The 15,943-nt window shown below is 46.4% G+C and overlaps 1 protein-coding gene across 2 annotated transcripts in view; it reads right to left on the reverse strand.

The window, feature by feature from the left end:
• crtc3 (CREB regulated transcription coactivator 3) overlaps positions 1 to 15,943 on the reverse strand; it is a 72,629-nt gene that overhangs the window by 54,981 nt on the left and 1,705 nt on the right. The gene's annotated exons all lie outside the window — the stretch shown is intronic.

Here is a 15,943-nt window from a genome sequence, read left to right on the forward strand (position 1 = left end):
CCGTCTACCCTATCTATGCCACTCTTCATTTTATATTCTTTTCTCTACTCCTGCTTCTACTATGTTAGACAATAGACAATAGCTGCAGGAGTAGGCCATTCAGCCCTTCGAGCCAGCACCGCCATTCAATGTGATCATGGCTGATCATTCTCGATCAGTACCCCGTTCCTGCCTTCTCCCCATACCCCCTGACTCCGCTATCCTTAAGAGCTCTATCTAGCTCTCTCTTGAAAGCATCCAGAGAATTGGCCTCCACTGCCTTCTGAGGCAGAGAATTCCACAGATTTACAACTCTCTGACTGAAAAAGTTTTTCCTCGTCTCCGTTCTACACTGTGGGCCCTGGTTCTGGAGTCCCCCAACATTGGGAACATGTTTCCTGCCCCTTTACCTAATCTTAGATTAGTTTAGTTTAGAGCACGGGAACATGCCCTTTGGCCCACCGAGTCCACACCGACCAGCGATCCCCGCACACTAGCACTACCCCACACACCAGGGACAATTTACAACCAAAGCCAATTAACCTAAAAACCTGGATGTCTTTGAAATGTGGGTGAAAACCGGAGCACCCAGGGAAAACTGACGCGGTCACGGGAAGAACGTACAGACTCCGTACCGACAAGCACCGATACTCAGGATGGAACCCGGGTCTCTGGGACTGCAAGGCAGCAACTCTACCGCTGCGCCACCGTGCCACCCCTTTTTCTGCAAGGGTCTTGTAGATAATAACTGCATTGCTGCAAGACGGCAGATTTTCATCACCATCTCAGATCCGGTTTCGCATTACCGGTCCTGCCAACAACACCCACCAGCTATAAATGAATAATTGTGGGAAACTAGAACGAGATAACAAGTACTAGCCCTCACCAAAGACCACGTCCGATAAGGAACAGTGTTATAAACAGTGGCCTTTCAGTTACTTAGGCAAGGCTTGAGAGAGGGATAACTGCAGCTTTAAACCTACAACATTGCGTGACCCACTCAGCCAGGATGCAACCTAACCAGTCTTATGGGGACTGCAACGCAGATCAGGTGCAACAACAGAAAGCAGGTGGAATCAGTATCAGGGCGGCACGGTGGCGCAGTGGTAGAGTTGCTGCTTTACAGCGAATGCAGCGCCGGAGACTCAGGTTCGATCCTGACTATGGGTGCTGCACTGTAAGGAGTTTGTACGTTCTCCCCGTGACCTGCGTGGGTTTTCTCCGAGATCTTCGGTTTCCTCCCACACTCCAAAGACGTACAGGTATGTAGGTTAATTGACTGGGTAAATGTAAAAAATTGTCCCTAGTGGGTGTAGGATAGTGTTAATGTGCGGGGATCGCTGGGCGGCACGGACTTGGTGGGCCGAAAAGGCCTGTTTCCGCGCTGTATATATATGATATGATAAACCAAACCCAGTTCGTTGAATGAACAAAAATGTACTCATTGCTTTGTGTTCATATATATGTGACCTTTTGCAAACTGGTAATTTGCCAGAACGCATTTCACCTCCGAGTGTCTGTGTAATCTCTGTGCTTTCTTAATTATCAATGCCGCTCAGACGTGTAATGGGGAGGTCAGTCGTCTGAAGAAGTCTGTAAGCTATTCACTTCACTTTGAGCACGACTTAAACGAGGAATTATTTAAACTGCTGGTGATTAACACATGTGCCGTCACGAGCCAAAAGACTGAGACGTGCCCGTGCAAGAAACCAGGGGGAGAGCGATCAATTGCAAAGTCGTGCTGCTCTGTCCAAGGTACTTTCCTTGGGAAGGTGCTGGTGTCACCCAGAGGCTCAGTCCCACCACTGCTGGTGTAGGATGAAGCAAGCCCCCTTTACCTGCCTCCTGCTGACTCACACCTGATACTCCCCTCACTCCGATGCCTTATCTTACAGTGGAGAACCAGCATAATCGAGGACCAGTCTCGCCCCAGTCACCCCCTCTTCCCCACATCCATGGGGCAAGAGGTGCAGCAGTTTGGAAACACACACCTCCAGATTCAGGGACAGGTTCTTCCCAGCTGTTGACACGCAACTGAACCACGTTCTCTCATCAGGTGGGTGTGGTTCTGACCTCACATCTACCTCATTGGAGACCTGCAAACTATTTTTATTCAGACTTCATCTTGAGCTAAACATTATACTCTTTATCTGCACTGTGGATGGCTTGCTTGTAATCATGTATAGTCTTTTCTTTGTCTGAATAGCACACAAACATTTTTTTTTACTGTACCTCAGAACATGTGACAATAATAAACTATACTAAATTAAAACTAACATAAAAACTAAACTAAAGATGTGATGATAAGGTTCCTGGTCATGACGCCTTCACCTCAAGGTCAGGTCTGACCCCAAGGATTTCAGTGCAAACAATCCATAACTGAAGAAATGCTGGCTAGTAGACACAAAGTGCTGGAGTAACTCAGCGGGACAGGCAGCATCTCTGGAGAGAAGGAATGGGAGACGTTTCGAGTCGAGACCCTTCTTCAGACTTCTGAATTCTGAGATTGTCGATAAAATATTCTATCAAATTTCCACAGTTCTGTGGTAAAGAGAATGACAACTGGTTGAATCATGTTCTTATTCGATAACGCAAACTCCCAGGAATGAAGGGATCTACAGAGAGTGGTGGACACTGCCTGGTCCATCACGGGTACTGACCTCCCCACCATCAAATGGATCTACAGGAGGCACCGCCTCAAAAAGGCAGCCAGCATCATCAGAGACCCACACCACCCTGGCCACGTTCTCATCTCACTGCTACCATCGGGAAGAAGGTACAGGAGCCTGAAAACCAAGACCTCCAGGTTCTTCCCAACAACCATCAGGCACTTGAACACTGCACAACACTGACCTCAGCAACTGTGATCTTCTATGGACTGAATCTTTGATAGCCCTACGCACTTTGGTTTTACACTATGGTGGTTACCTGGTATTATTGTTATTAATTTGTTTTATAATTCCTTATTACATAGTTATCCATGTGTTGTGGCACTAATGGGCCTGTTAAGATACAGAAAGTAGCTGCTCGTTGTTCTGTTGCTGGTACATAGAACAATTAAACAGTCTTGATATGGGCAACAACTCGAGGTTACTAGGCTAGCAACCGGAGACAAGCATTCTGCCGTCTGGGAAACTTCAACTCAATTAATTAAATAAACCAAGAATTAACAAGCTGCCTTAGCAACCTTAACATTGCAGCTTCCACACTGCTGTTGAAACCTAGTTCACATATCCACACCCTGTAATACGATCTAGTTTTAGAGATGCAGCGCGGAAACAGGCCCTTCGGCCCACCGAGCCAGCACCAACCAGCAATCCCCGCACACTCACACTATCCTACACACACTAGGGTCAATTTTACACTTAAACCAATCCAATTAACCTACAAACCTGCACGTCTTTGGAGTGTGGGAGGAAACCAAAGATCTCGGAGAAAACCCACATGGTCACGGAGAGAACGTGCAAACTCCATGCAGACAGCAGCCGTAGTCAGGATTGAACCCGGGTCTCTGGCGCTGCAATGCAGCAACTCTACCGCTGCACCACTGTGCTGCCCCAGTTCTTCAGTACCTCAGCACATGTGACAATAATAAACCTAAACTAGAGTGTATAAGCTATGAGGAGAGGTTGGATAAACTTGGAAGGACACAAAGTGCTGGAGTAACTCAGCGGGTCAGACAGCATCTCTGGAGAACATGGATAGATGACGTTTCGGGTCAGGACCCTTCTGCAGACTGATTGTAAGGGACCATTTTCTCTGGAGAATTGGAGGATAAGAGCAGACCAAACAGAAGTATATAAAGTTATGAAAGGCATCGATAGGGTAGCCAGTTAATAAAATTAGATCGTTTGCATTCTCATGGCCTTGTGAGCTTCAATACACAAAGAGATAGTGTTCCTCTGACTCCAGGAGATCATTGCGATGAGAGTGTTGGAAGGTGACTCAGCCGTGCTGTCCTGAGTCCACACTGCAGCACCTTATCTCTGTTATGAAACCTGGATAAACACCACCAAACACAATGGTGTTGAGGGACCGGCAGCTGACTGAGATGTCAAAATCCACAAGGGTCCCGTCTCCATAAAAGTTATTCAAAAATGCTGAAAGATGTGCTGTTTTAACATTAATTTGACATATTGCCGGTGAAGTTGAGTGCAGCATCGGTTTTGCAATAATTGAAACAAAACCTTTCTTCCACTCCTCCCTGCAACACCGCTTCACAAGTTATAGAAGTAGAATTAGGCCATTCGGCCCATCGAGTCTACTCCGCCATTCAATCATGGCTGATCTCTGCTACCTAATCCTATTTTCCTCGGACACCCGTTCCAATCAAGAATTTGTCTATCTCCGCCTTAAAAATATCCACTGACTTGGCCTCCACAGCCCTCTGTGGCAGAGTTCCACAGATTCACCACCCTCTGACTAAATAAATTCCTCCTTATCTCCTTCCTAAAGGAACGTCCTTTAATTCTGAAAGGATTCTCATCCAAGCATCGCAAATTTTACCGATGCGTCTGTAATTTTCCTTTATCATTTTGTTTTGTTCCTTGACAACTTAATCCCATCCTTCCGTTTCACCTTTCTAATTGTTTTTGTGACTTAACTTCTGATCCCTTGGTATTCTCTTATCATGCTCTCCTATGTTCTGAAAGGAAATTCTTGCCCACAATTGTTCCCCCGAGTCGTTTTTTTTCATCCATGTCTCATGACTGTTTAATTTGTTCTTTCTGTTTCATCAGAATATATTTTCCTGTATTTTAAACTCCAGTTCTCTCAGTATTGTTGTTTGCTTTATCCAGTATTGTTGTTTGCTTTATCCACCCAAGTAGATAACACTTAAAATAAGCTTTACTTCAATCTCTTTAGTCTCGGTAATCCTTAAATCTTTTTCTATTATCATGGTAAAATAGGCAATAATATGGTAACTACTGCCCATCTCTTTTATCTGCTCCATTTAATGTCCAAGGATTCAATATCAAATCTTCCCTTCTTCCGTGTGGGTTTTTGGTGCAAGATTTAGTTGTATGAAAAAGAGTTCTTGAAGATCAAGATGGATTTAGAATGCAAGGTCTATCAGGCAGCAGTCACCCCCTTCCTCTATGCCTCCGAGACATGGACTACCCAGTCAGGCACGAGTAGTCCTGCCAGTTCCACTGTTTGCATATGTATATCCCTTCATTTTCACCTCTTCCACAGTCAACAATGGACCACTGTGGGCCCCACCTTTCCTTGGTCATCAGTGCGGGCTCTGATTTGTTCCGAACCTCTTCATACCTCGTTTCCACCCCCCCCCCCCCCCCCGACTCTCCGTCTGAAGAAGGGTCTCAACCCGAAACATCACATACTCCTTTTCACCGGAGATGCTGCCTCACCCTCTGAGATACTCCAGCATTTTGTGTCTATCTTCGGTGTAAACCAGCATCTGCAGTTCCTTCCAACACACTTCGAGGCAGTGGAGGTATACCACCAAAGTTGCCTCCACAAAATTCTCTACTGATTAAATAAGTGAACCAATATCAATGCCCTTTCCCAAGTCAACATGTCAGTGTTGAAATCCTAATCGCACTCAGTCGTAATTCACAACCCAGGCACTAGACTCCTGAAACACACACTCTGACCTGGGCTCTTGTCACAGGGCCAGGGAACCAGCAATAACTATTGAGATGTGCTCTGTGACTTACTCTTGCACTGTCCCTGTTCCGTCTCAACTCTGTCACGCGCTGGAATGTCAATGAAGCCCTGCATCATAAAAGCACATGGTCTGCTAGTCAAAGCCACAACAGAAATAGCGATCATAGAGAGCTTTATAAAATCATGAGTGACATAGGTAGGGCATATGTACAGTGTCTGTTATCCCCAGGAGAGGGGAATCAAGAACTAGAGGGCATCGGTTTAAGGTAAGAGGGAAAGATTTACTGAGAAGCTGAGGGGCAACTATTTCACGCATGGTGGGTATATGGAACGAGAGGTAGTCAAGGCAGGGAGCATCTCTGGAGAAAAAGGATTGATGATGTTATAAGTCAATTCCCAGAGGAAAGGTCCCGACCCGAAACGTCACCTATCCATGTTCTCCAAAGACGTTGCCTGACCCACTGAGTAACTCCAGCACTTTGTGTCTATCAATGGTCTTATCGTTGTGTTGGCCAATAAATGCAAGTGTTCTTCTTAACCAAGTTATCATGTAACCAACCACTTCATTGTCTGTTCCTTGGCATTGTTTGACCTTCCCATAAAATATCTCTTACTTCTTCAAACTCAATACCATTTGCCACGGTAGTCTCTCCCCAACCAGTCAAGCCATCAATATTTCATAAAGTTCAGAAAGAGTTCTGGAAACAGATTTAGATCTAAGGTCAAAATAGTCACTTGGAGGAGAGCCAATTCTAGTTGGATGAGAACAGATCTGGGTAAACTGGCCGCATTCTTTGGCAGGCACAACTAGGATTGAACATTAAAAGACCATAATACATAGCAGTAGAATTAGGCCATTTAGCCCATTGAGTCTGCACCACCATTCAATCAGAACCTATCAATCTCCAGTTTAAAAATACCTAATGATTTGGCCTCCACTGCCTTCTGTGGCATTCAATGCCACAGATTCGCCACCCTCTAGCTAAAGAAATTCCTCCTAATCTCCATTCCAAAAGGTACATCCTTTCATTCTGAGGCTGTGCCCTCTGGTCCTAGACTCTCCCACTAGTGGAAACATCTTCTCCATATAAAGTGGACATGTTTCTATTACACCCCCAGGTACAATCCCATGAGTGAGGGTAAGGAAATAGAGTAAAAAAAGGTAATGCCTGCTCATACAAAGTGAGGCAGGCAGATCAGAGAAAATACAACGGTTATAAAAAAAAAGGAAATGAGAAGCAAAGAGAAAGAATGAAAAAGGACAGGGAGAAAAGATAAAGGACACACACAAGAGATTGCAGATGCTGGAATCTGGATAAAAGACAAACTGATATCAATGTCAGAAACAAGGAATTGCAAATGCTGATTTATACCAAAAATAGACACAAAGTGCTGGAGTAACTCAGCGGGTCAGGCGGTATCTCTGGAGAAATAGTATACATGTGAAAATTGGGCCAACCCAAAACGTCACCCATCCTTTTCCTCCAGAGATGCTGCCTGACCCGCTGAGTTACTCCAGCACTCTGTGAAACGTCACCTATCCACGTTCTCCAGAGATGCTGCCTGACCCGCTGAGTTACTCCAGCACTCTGTGAAACGTCACCTATCCATGTTCTCCAGAGATGCTGCCTGACCCGCTGAGTTACTCCAGCACTCTGTGAAACGTCACCTATCCATGTTCTCCAGAGATGCTGCCTGACCCGTTGAGTTACTCCAGCACTCTGTGAAACGTCACCTATCCATGTTCTCCAGAGATGCTGCCTGACCCGCTGAGTTACTCCAGCACTCTGTGAAACGTCACCTATCCATGTTCTCCAGAGATGCTGCCTGACCCGCTGAGTTACTCCAGCACTCTGTGAAACGTCACCTATCCATGTTCTACACACATGCTGCCTGACCCACTGAGTTACTCCAGCACTCTGTGAAACGTCACCTATCCATTTTCTCCACAGATGCTGCCTGACCCGCTGAGTTACTCCAGCCTGCTTGTTCTCTGAATGTACAAGCAAGCGCAGATATTCATACTGGTGTGTTAAAGGGATAAGTGTTGAGGGAGGAGAGGAGAGGCTGGTCAGGTACCAAACCAGCGTCACTCCTTGCAGTAACTAGCGCAGCAGAGCCCTGAATGAATTACGTTCACCACCAAAGTCTGCGCAATTAAGATTCTGGATGGGCAAAATTTGATGATGTTTGGGGAAAGTTAGTTTAGTTCATTGACACGTGTAACGAGGTACAGTGAACAAGTTTTGTTGCGTGCTAACAATTAGCGGAAAGACAATACATGATTACAACCGAGATATCCACAGTGTATAGATACATAATTAAGGGAATAATGTGAATTAAACATTTAGTGCAAGATATAGCCAGTAAAGTCCGATCAAAGATAGTTCGAAGGTCCCCAATAAGGTAGATAGTGGCTCAGCACTGCTCTCTAACTGATGGGTTCAGTTGCCTGATAACAACCGGGAAAAATCTGTCCCTGAATCTGGTGGTGTGCATTTATAATGGGAGAGGGGAGAAAAGGGTGTGGTAATATTTTTCTAAGTTTCCATATTTGCAGATGGGACAAAACCTGGAGACTTTAGACTGTAGAGATACAGCGTGGAAACAGGCCCTTTAGCCAATCAAGTCCGATCACCCCGACACGAGAACTATTCTACACACTGGAAACAATTTACGGAAGCCAATTAACCTACAAGCCTGTACATCCTTGGAATGTGGGAGGAAACCGGAGCACCCAGAGAAAGCCCATGTGGGAGAATGCACAAACTCCGTACAGGCAGCACGCGTGCTCAGAATCAAACCCGGATATCTGGCGTTGTGAGGCAGCAGCTCTACCATTGTACCGCCCCGAATCAAGGAGTAAAATGTGAAGCAGACAGTCAGAGACTTGAAGGACATATAGGCAGGCTGTTGAAATGGGTAGATAGATGCCACATGTTGCATTTTGGCAAGACAAACAAGTCAAGTCAATACAAATTGAAGAGCCAATTCCAAAAGAAGTACAGGAACAGAGAGGCCAGGGTGGGTCTGTACAGTTTGTACAATGTTACGTGGCAGGAGGAGAAAGCTGAGAAAGTTCAGAAGACTAAGGAAGTTCGGCAAGTCTTCAGCGACTCTTCCCAACTTCTACAGATGCACCACAGAAAACATCCTCTCCGGATGCATCATAGCTTGGTTTGCCAACAGCTCTGCCCAAGACGGCAGAATTTGCAAAGACTTGTGGATGTGGCCCCCTACATCACCAAAAACCAGCCTCTCCCACCATCGATTCCATCTGCACTTCACACTGCCAACTTCACGCACTGACTGAGTTTAAGAATAAGGGGTAGGCCATTTAGAACTGAGATGAGGAAAAACTTTTTCAGTCAGAGAGTTGTGAATCTGTGGAATTCTCTGCCTCAGAAGGCAGTGGAGGCCAATTATCTGAATGCATTCAAGGGAGAGCTAGATAGAGCTCTTAAGGATAGCGGAGTCAGGGGGTATGGGGAGAAGGCAGGAACGGGGTACTGATTGAGAATGATCAGCCATGATCACATTGAATGGCGGTGCTGGCTCGAAGGGCCAAATGGCCTCCTCCTGCACTTATTGTCTATTGAATGGCGGTGCTGGCTCGAAAGGCTGAATGGCCTCCTCCTGCACCTATTTTCTATGTTCTATGTTTCTATACAGAAACAGGCTCCAGCCCATCATGTCCGTTCTGACCATCATCCACCCATTTACATTAATCCGATATTTTAATTTTGTTCCAACATTCTCATGCACATGCCCAAACGTTCTGCCACTCAGCTATTCAATTTCACTCCTGGAATAAATAAAGTTCTATCGTATCGTATCGTATTCCCCTCATGATTTTATGCACCTCTATGAACTCATGTGTGGGAGGAAACCGAAGATCACATGATCACATTGAATGGCGGTGCTGGCTCGAAGGGCCGAATGGCCTCCTCCTGCACCTATTGTCTATTGACAATCAATCATCTCTCACACCCCGGTCATTCCCTCTTCTCCCCAGAAGATGCAGAAGCTTGAAAGCACCCGCCACCAGACTCAGGAACAGCTTCTTCCCAGCTGTTATGTTCCTGATTGTGGACTTTGTACTTTTTTTAAATCTGCACTTTTTCCGTAATTATAATGCTGTAACTCTATATTCTGCACTCTGGTATTTTTATGGTTGCACTGCCTGTAGTACTTGTGTTTGGTTCAGTTGTGCTCATGGATAGTATGACTGGGCTGAATAGCACGTAAAACAAAGCTTCCCACAGTATCTCAGTGCATGTGTCAATAATGCACCAAAACCAGGTAGTTCAGAAACAGAATCCTGGGCTTTAGAAAGAGAAACATAAAAGACAAGGAAGAACTGATAAACTCTTATAATGTTTGGCTTTCTGTGGAGCACATTGTCCAGTTCTGAATGGCCATTTCATCAGCCACGAAGGCTTTTGAGGGAGCACAGAAGGAATTTGTAAGAAAGGATAGAATAGTAAACCTAGGATAGACATAAAAAGCTGGAGTAACTAAGCGGGGCAGGCAGCATCTCTGGAGAGAAGGAATGGGTGACGTTTCGGGTCGAGACTCTTCTTCAGACTGGTGAGGGATAAGGGAAACGAGAGATTTAGACGGTGATATGGAGAGATAAAGAACAATGAATGAAAGGTATGTAAAAAGGTAACGATGATAAAGGATACAGGCCATTGTAAGCTGTTTGTTGGGTGGAAATGAGAAACTGGTGCGACTTGGGTGGGGGAGGGATAGAGAGAGAGGGAATGCCGGGGCTACCTGAAGTGAGAGAAATCAATAATCATACCACTGGGCTGTAAGCTGCCCAAGCGAAATATGAGATGCTGTTCCTCCAATTTGCGTTTAGCCTCACCCTGACAATGGAGGAGACTGAGGACAGAAAGGTCAGTGTGGGAATGGGAAGGGGAATTAAAGTGTCCAGCAACCGGGAGATCAGGTTGGTTCACGCGAGCTGAGCGAAGGTGAACCGCTAAATGATCGCCCAGTCTGCGTTTGGTCTCGCCGATGTATAAGAGTCCACATCTTGAACAATGGATACAGTAGATGAGGTTGGAGGAGGTGCAAGTGAACCTCTGCCTAACCTGAAAGGACTGCTGGGGTCCCTGGACAGAGTCGAGGGAGGAGATATAGGGACAGGTGTTGCTTCTTCTGCGGCTGCAGGGGTTGTTCTCCTTGGAGCAGCGCAGGTTACAAAGAGATCTGATCGAAGTAATCATGAGGAAGAGAGACAGACCAAGTGGGGAGAAACAACTCTCATTGTTCCAAGATCACAGACAGGAGAGCAGACAGATAAGGCACTTGTCAAAACCAAACACGGCAGTGTGGAACAAAAAGTAAAAGCTGGATTAGGTCAGGCAGCATCTCTGGAGAACATGGATAGGTGACGTTTTGGGTCGGGACCCTTTGTCAGATTGATTGCTGAAGGGGAAAAAAAGCCGGAAGAGAAGAGGGGCAGGACAAAGCTTGACGAGTGATAGGTGGGTACAGGGGAGGGGCAAATGGTTGGACAAAGGCCAGAGATGAAGAGACAAAAATATTATGAGATAAGGAGATAGGAATAAAAGAGGGGTGAAACGTGAAGCCAGAGGAAGGGATAAAGGTGCAAGGCAATGGGGGGAGAAGGGGACATGGATAAATGGTAGGGCACAGTGAGGAAACCTTTATGGTTTATACAGAGAGTGATTTCCATCTAGAATGGTCTGCCAGAGGTGTGGCAACAAACACAACTCCAGCATTCAGAGAGCTGGAACACATGGGAGTAGTGCGACTTGGATTGCTCTCACATGGAGCTGGCATGGACCTGATGGGCCGAATGGCTTTCCTCCACCCTGTAACCATTCTGTCATTGTTGAATGCAGCAAGAAATGTGAGATGAGGCTGAGAAACCGGCCCTATCGCTCACTCTAACCACACTCGCCTTTAAATAATCACATATTGTAGCATTTGGCACATAGCCATCCATGCCTTGCCTATTCGTGCTCATCTCAATACTAAAATCACTGCCACCATCCCCTCACGCAATCTATTCCAGATCTCAACCATCCTCTGGGTGAAAAACATCTTCTTCAAATTCCCTCCAAGTTATCCAGCTCTCAACTTAAACCTATGCTCTGCATACAGATGATTGTGCTCAGGGTAACATTTGGTCGGCAAGGTGACGCAGTGGTAGAGTTGCTGCCTTACATCGTCAGAGACCCGGGTTCGATCCTGACTACGGTTGCTGTATGGGTACGGAGTGTGGGTTTTCTCTGGGTGCCCTGGTTTTCTCCCACACTCCAAAGACGTACAGGTTTGTAGGCTAATTAGCTTTGGTAAAATTGTGCATTGCCCTAGTTTGTATACGATCATGTTAGTGTGTGGGGATCGCTGGTCGGCACGGTCTCGGTGGGCCAAAGGGCCGGTTTCCACATTGTATCTATAATCTAAATTAAACTAAACTCCTCACACCTTCCCCCATCAATGCCCTTCATCACTTTGTACACCTCAGTTAGGGTTCCTCTTTAGCCTTCTTGGTACACAGAAAACAAACCCAATCTATCCAGTCGGAAGAAGGGTCCCAACCCGAAACGTCATCTATCCATGTTCTCCAGAGATGCTGCCTGACCCGCTGAGTTACTCCAGACTGCTTGTTCTCTGAATGTACAACCGAGCGCAGCACTCTGTGAAACGTCACCTATCCATGTTCTCCAGAGATGCTGCCTGACCCGCTGAGTTACTCCAGCACTCTGTGAAACGTCACCTATCCATGTTCTCCAGAGATGCTGCCTGACCCGCTGAGTTACTCCAGCACTCTGTGAAACGTCACCTATCCATGTTCTCCAGTGATGCTGCCTGACCCGCTGAGTTACTCCAGCACTCTGTGAAACGTCACCTATCCATGTTCTCCAGTGATGCTGCCTGACCCGCTGAGTTACTCCAGCACTCTGTGAAACGTCACCTATCCATGTTCTCCAGTGATGCTGCCTGACCCGCTGAGTTACTCCAGCACTCTGTGAAACGTCACCTATCCATGTTCTCCAGTGATGCTGCCTGACCCGCTGAGTTACTCCAGCACTTTGTTTTTTGCCCTGTAATCACTCGTGCCTCTCTCCCCTCAGCTCATCCCAAACAAATCCAGGTTAATCATCTCCAGGTTGCCTTCCATTTGCCAATGTTGTTTCCACATAACTGGCCGATCAATAACTCACTCACTGACAAGTTTCCCCCTCACCATGAGCCTCACTGCCAATTTTGGTATCATTGTTAAATTCCTTAACTGTGGTCTCTACATTTAAGTCTGAATCCCACAGAGAAGCAACTGAGCACAACTGTTAAAGCACATGGCTTAGAGTCAAAGAGTCGCTCCAACCCATCCGTGCCGACCAACCTTCTAAGCTTGTCCCACCTGCCTGTCTTTGGCCCATAGCCCTCGAAGCCTGTCCTATCCATGCACCTGTTCAAATGTTGTTTAAATGCTGTACTGTACCCATCTCAACTAGCTCCTCTGGCAGCTCATTCCATATACTCACAACCCTCTGTGCGTGAAAAAGTTGCCCCTCAGGTTTCTATTAAATCTTTCCCCTCTCACTTTAAACCTGTTTTCTTGATTCTTCTAACCTGGGAAAAAAACTCTGAGCATTCACCCCATCTATGAGCCTCATGATTTTATTCACCTCAAAGTAACTCCTCTGCTTTCTGCACTCCAAGAAATAAAGTCTAAGTCTGCCTAACCTCTCCCTCAGACCCTCAAATCCCAGCAACATCCTCATAAATCTCTACTCTTTCTCGCTTGATAATAGACAATAGACAATAGGTGCAGGAGTAGGCCATTCAGCCCTTCGAGCCAGCACCGCCATTCAATGCGATCATGGCTGATCACTCTCAATCAGTACCCCGTTCCTGCCTTCTCCCCATACCCCCTCACTCCGCTATCCTTAAGAGCTCTATCCAGCTCTCTCTTGAAAGCATCCAACGAACTGGCCTCCACTGCCTTCTGAGGCAGAGAATTCCACACCTTCACCACTCTCTGACTGAAAAAGTTCTTCCTCATCTCCGTTCTAAATGGCCTACCCCTTATTCTTAAACTGTGGCCCCTTGTTCTGGACTCCCCCAACATTGGGAACATGTTTCCTGCCTCTAATGTGTCCAATCCCCTAATTATCTTATATGTTTCAATAAGATCCCCCCTCATCCTTCTAAATTCCAGTGTATACAAGCCCAATCGCTCCAGCCTTTCAACATACGACAGTCCCGCCATTCCGGGAATTAACCTAGTGAACCTACGCTGCACGCCCTCCATAGCAAGAATATCCTTCCTCAAATTTGGAGACCAAAACTGATGTCATATATCCCACAGCAGGTGGCCTAAACTGAACACAGCCCTCCAAGTGCGGCCTCACCAATGTCTTGTTTCGTATTGCCTGCCTTGATTGGATAGCATGCAAAGCAAAGCTTTTCGCAGTACATCGGTATGTTTGACAATAATAAATCTAAACTTAAACTTAACCTAACATAACGTTCCAACCTCGATACTCAGTTCCCAGACCGATGAAAGCCAGTGTGCCAAAAGCCATCGCCACCACCATATCTACCTGCAGCACCACTTTCAGGAAACTAGGTATATACTCTGATTGCTGCACAACACCCATCTGCTCTTCCTGACCAGGTCAGGCTAGACATTCTGGAATGGGAGTGAGACTCTGTTGGGATGAGGGGCCACTGCTCAGGACAGAGAAGAGGAATTTCTTCAATTGGGTTTTTTGATTGAATTGCTTGAAAGATACACAGAAACAGGCCTCTGGACCAATTGAACCACACCGACAATCAATCGCCCATTCACACTATTTCTACATTACCCCAATTTCTCATCCACTCCTACACATCAGGGGCAATTTGCAGAGGGCCACTTAACCTACAAACCTGAGATAGACACAAGATGTTAAAATAACTCAGCGGAACAGGCAGCATCTCTCTCTCTCTAGAGAGAGAGAATCTCCCATTCCTGCTCTCCAAAGATGCTGCCTGTCCCGCTGAGTTACTCCAGCATTTTGTGTCTATCTTTGTTTTAAACCAGCATCTGCAGTTCCTTCCTACACAACCTACAAACTTGTATGTCTTGTGGAAGGAAACTGGTGCGCCCGGTAGAAACCCATGTAGTCACAGGGAGAACATACAAACAACACGCAGACAGCACCCATGGTCAGGATTGAACCAGAGCTACTGGCGCTGTGAGGCATCGGCTCTACTAGCTGGGCCACTGTGCTGCCTTGCTCCACGGTAGTTAGTTTAGTTTAAAAATGCAACATGCCCTCCAGCCCACCGAGTCCATGCTGATCATCAATCGCCCATTCACATTAGTTCCATGTTATTCCACTTTCTCACCTACTCTCTACACACGAGGGGCAATTTACAGAGGACAATTAATCTGGAAACCCGCACGTCTTTGGGATGTGGGAGGCAAGTTTGACTTCCCTATTATTGACTGGGACGGGGCAGAAACGGGGCTTAGACGGGGCAGAAATTTAAAATACACCAGAATAGTTTGGTGTTTCCTGAAACAATATGTGCATCTCCCAACATGTGAATGGGTATCAAACTGGTACCATACGACTGTGAAATGAACCTGGCCAGGTGACTGGTGTTTCAGTGCAAGAGTATTGTTGGAACAGTGATCCCAACAGTGGCGCAGATGGTGGGCCTGCAGCCTCACAGCGCCAAAGACCCAGGTTCGATCCTGACCTCAGGTGCTGTTTGTGAACGGCCTTTAGATCTGCAGACTGAAGAGCTGCATTTCATTCACTTCTTTCACGTCCCAATTTGTTCATGGCCGACGGAGCATTTTCCAAAGCGTGGCCACTGCTCTAATACTGGGCATGTTGTCATCCATATGCACCCAGCCAACTCTCACAGAAAGCTCTTCACTGTAACTCAGGACACATTATATTAAATTAAAATATATCAAAACTGATGCTTTTCTGACGAGGTGGCACAGTGGCACAGCTTGTAGAACTGCAATCTCACGGCGCCAGAGATCCGGGTCGGATCCTGACCTCGGGTGCTGTCTGTGTGGAGTTTGCACGTTCTACCTGTGTTGAAGAGTCTGGAAAGAAGGGTCTCGACCTGAAACGTCATCCATTCCTTCTCTCCAGAGATGCTGCCTGACCCGCTGAGTTACTCCAGCATTTTGTGTCTATCTCCCTGTGGTCCACGCTTGCTCAGTTTAGTTTATTGTCACTTGTACCGTGGTGCAGTGAAAAGCCTTTGCAGTCCACACTCCACGGACTGGAAGCCAGTCACTAAGTCAAGGGTCGGGGTCAATATGTGTCCTGGACAA

Source organism: Rhinoraja longicauda, chromosome 38 (genome assembly GCF_053455715.1).
Source record: "Rhinoraja longicauda isolate Sanriku21f chromosome 38, sRhiLon1.1, whole genome shotgun sequence".
Lineage (NCBI taxonomy): Eukaryota > Metazoa > Chordata > Chondrichthyes > Rajiformes > Arhynchobatidae > Rhinoraja > Rhinoraja longicauda.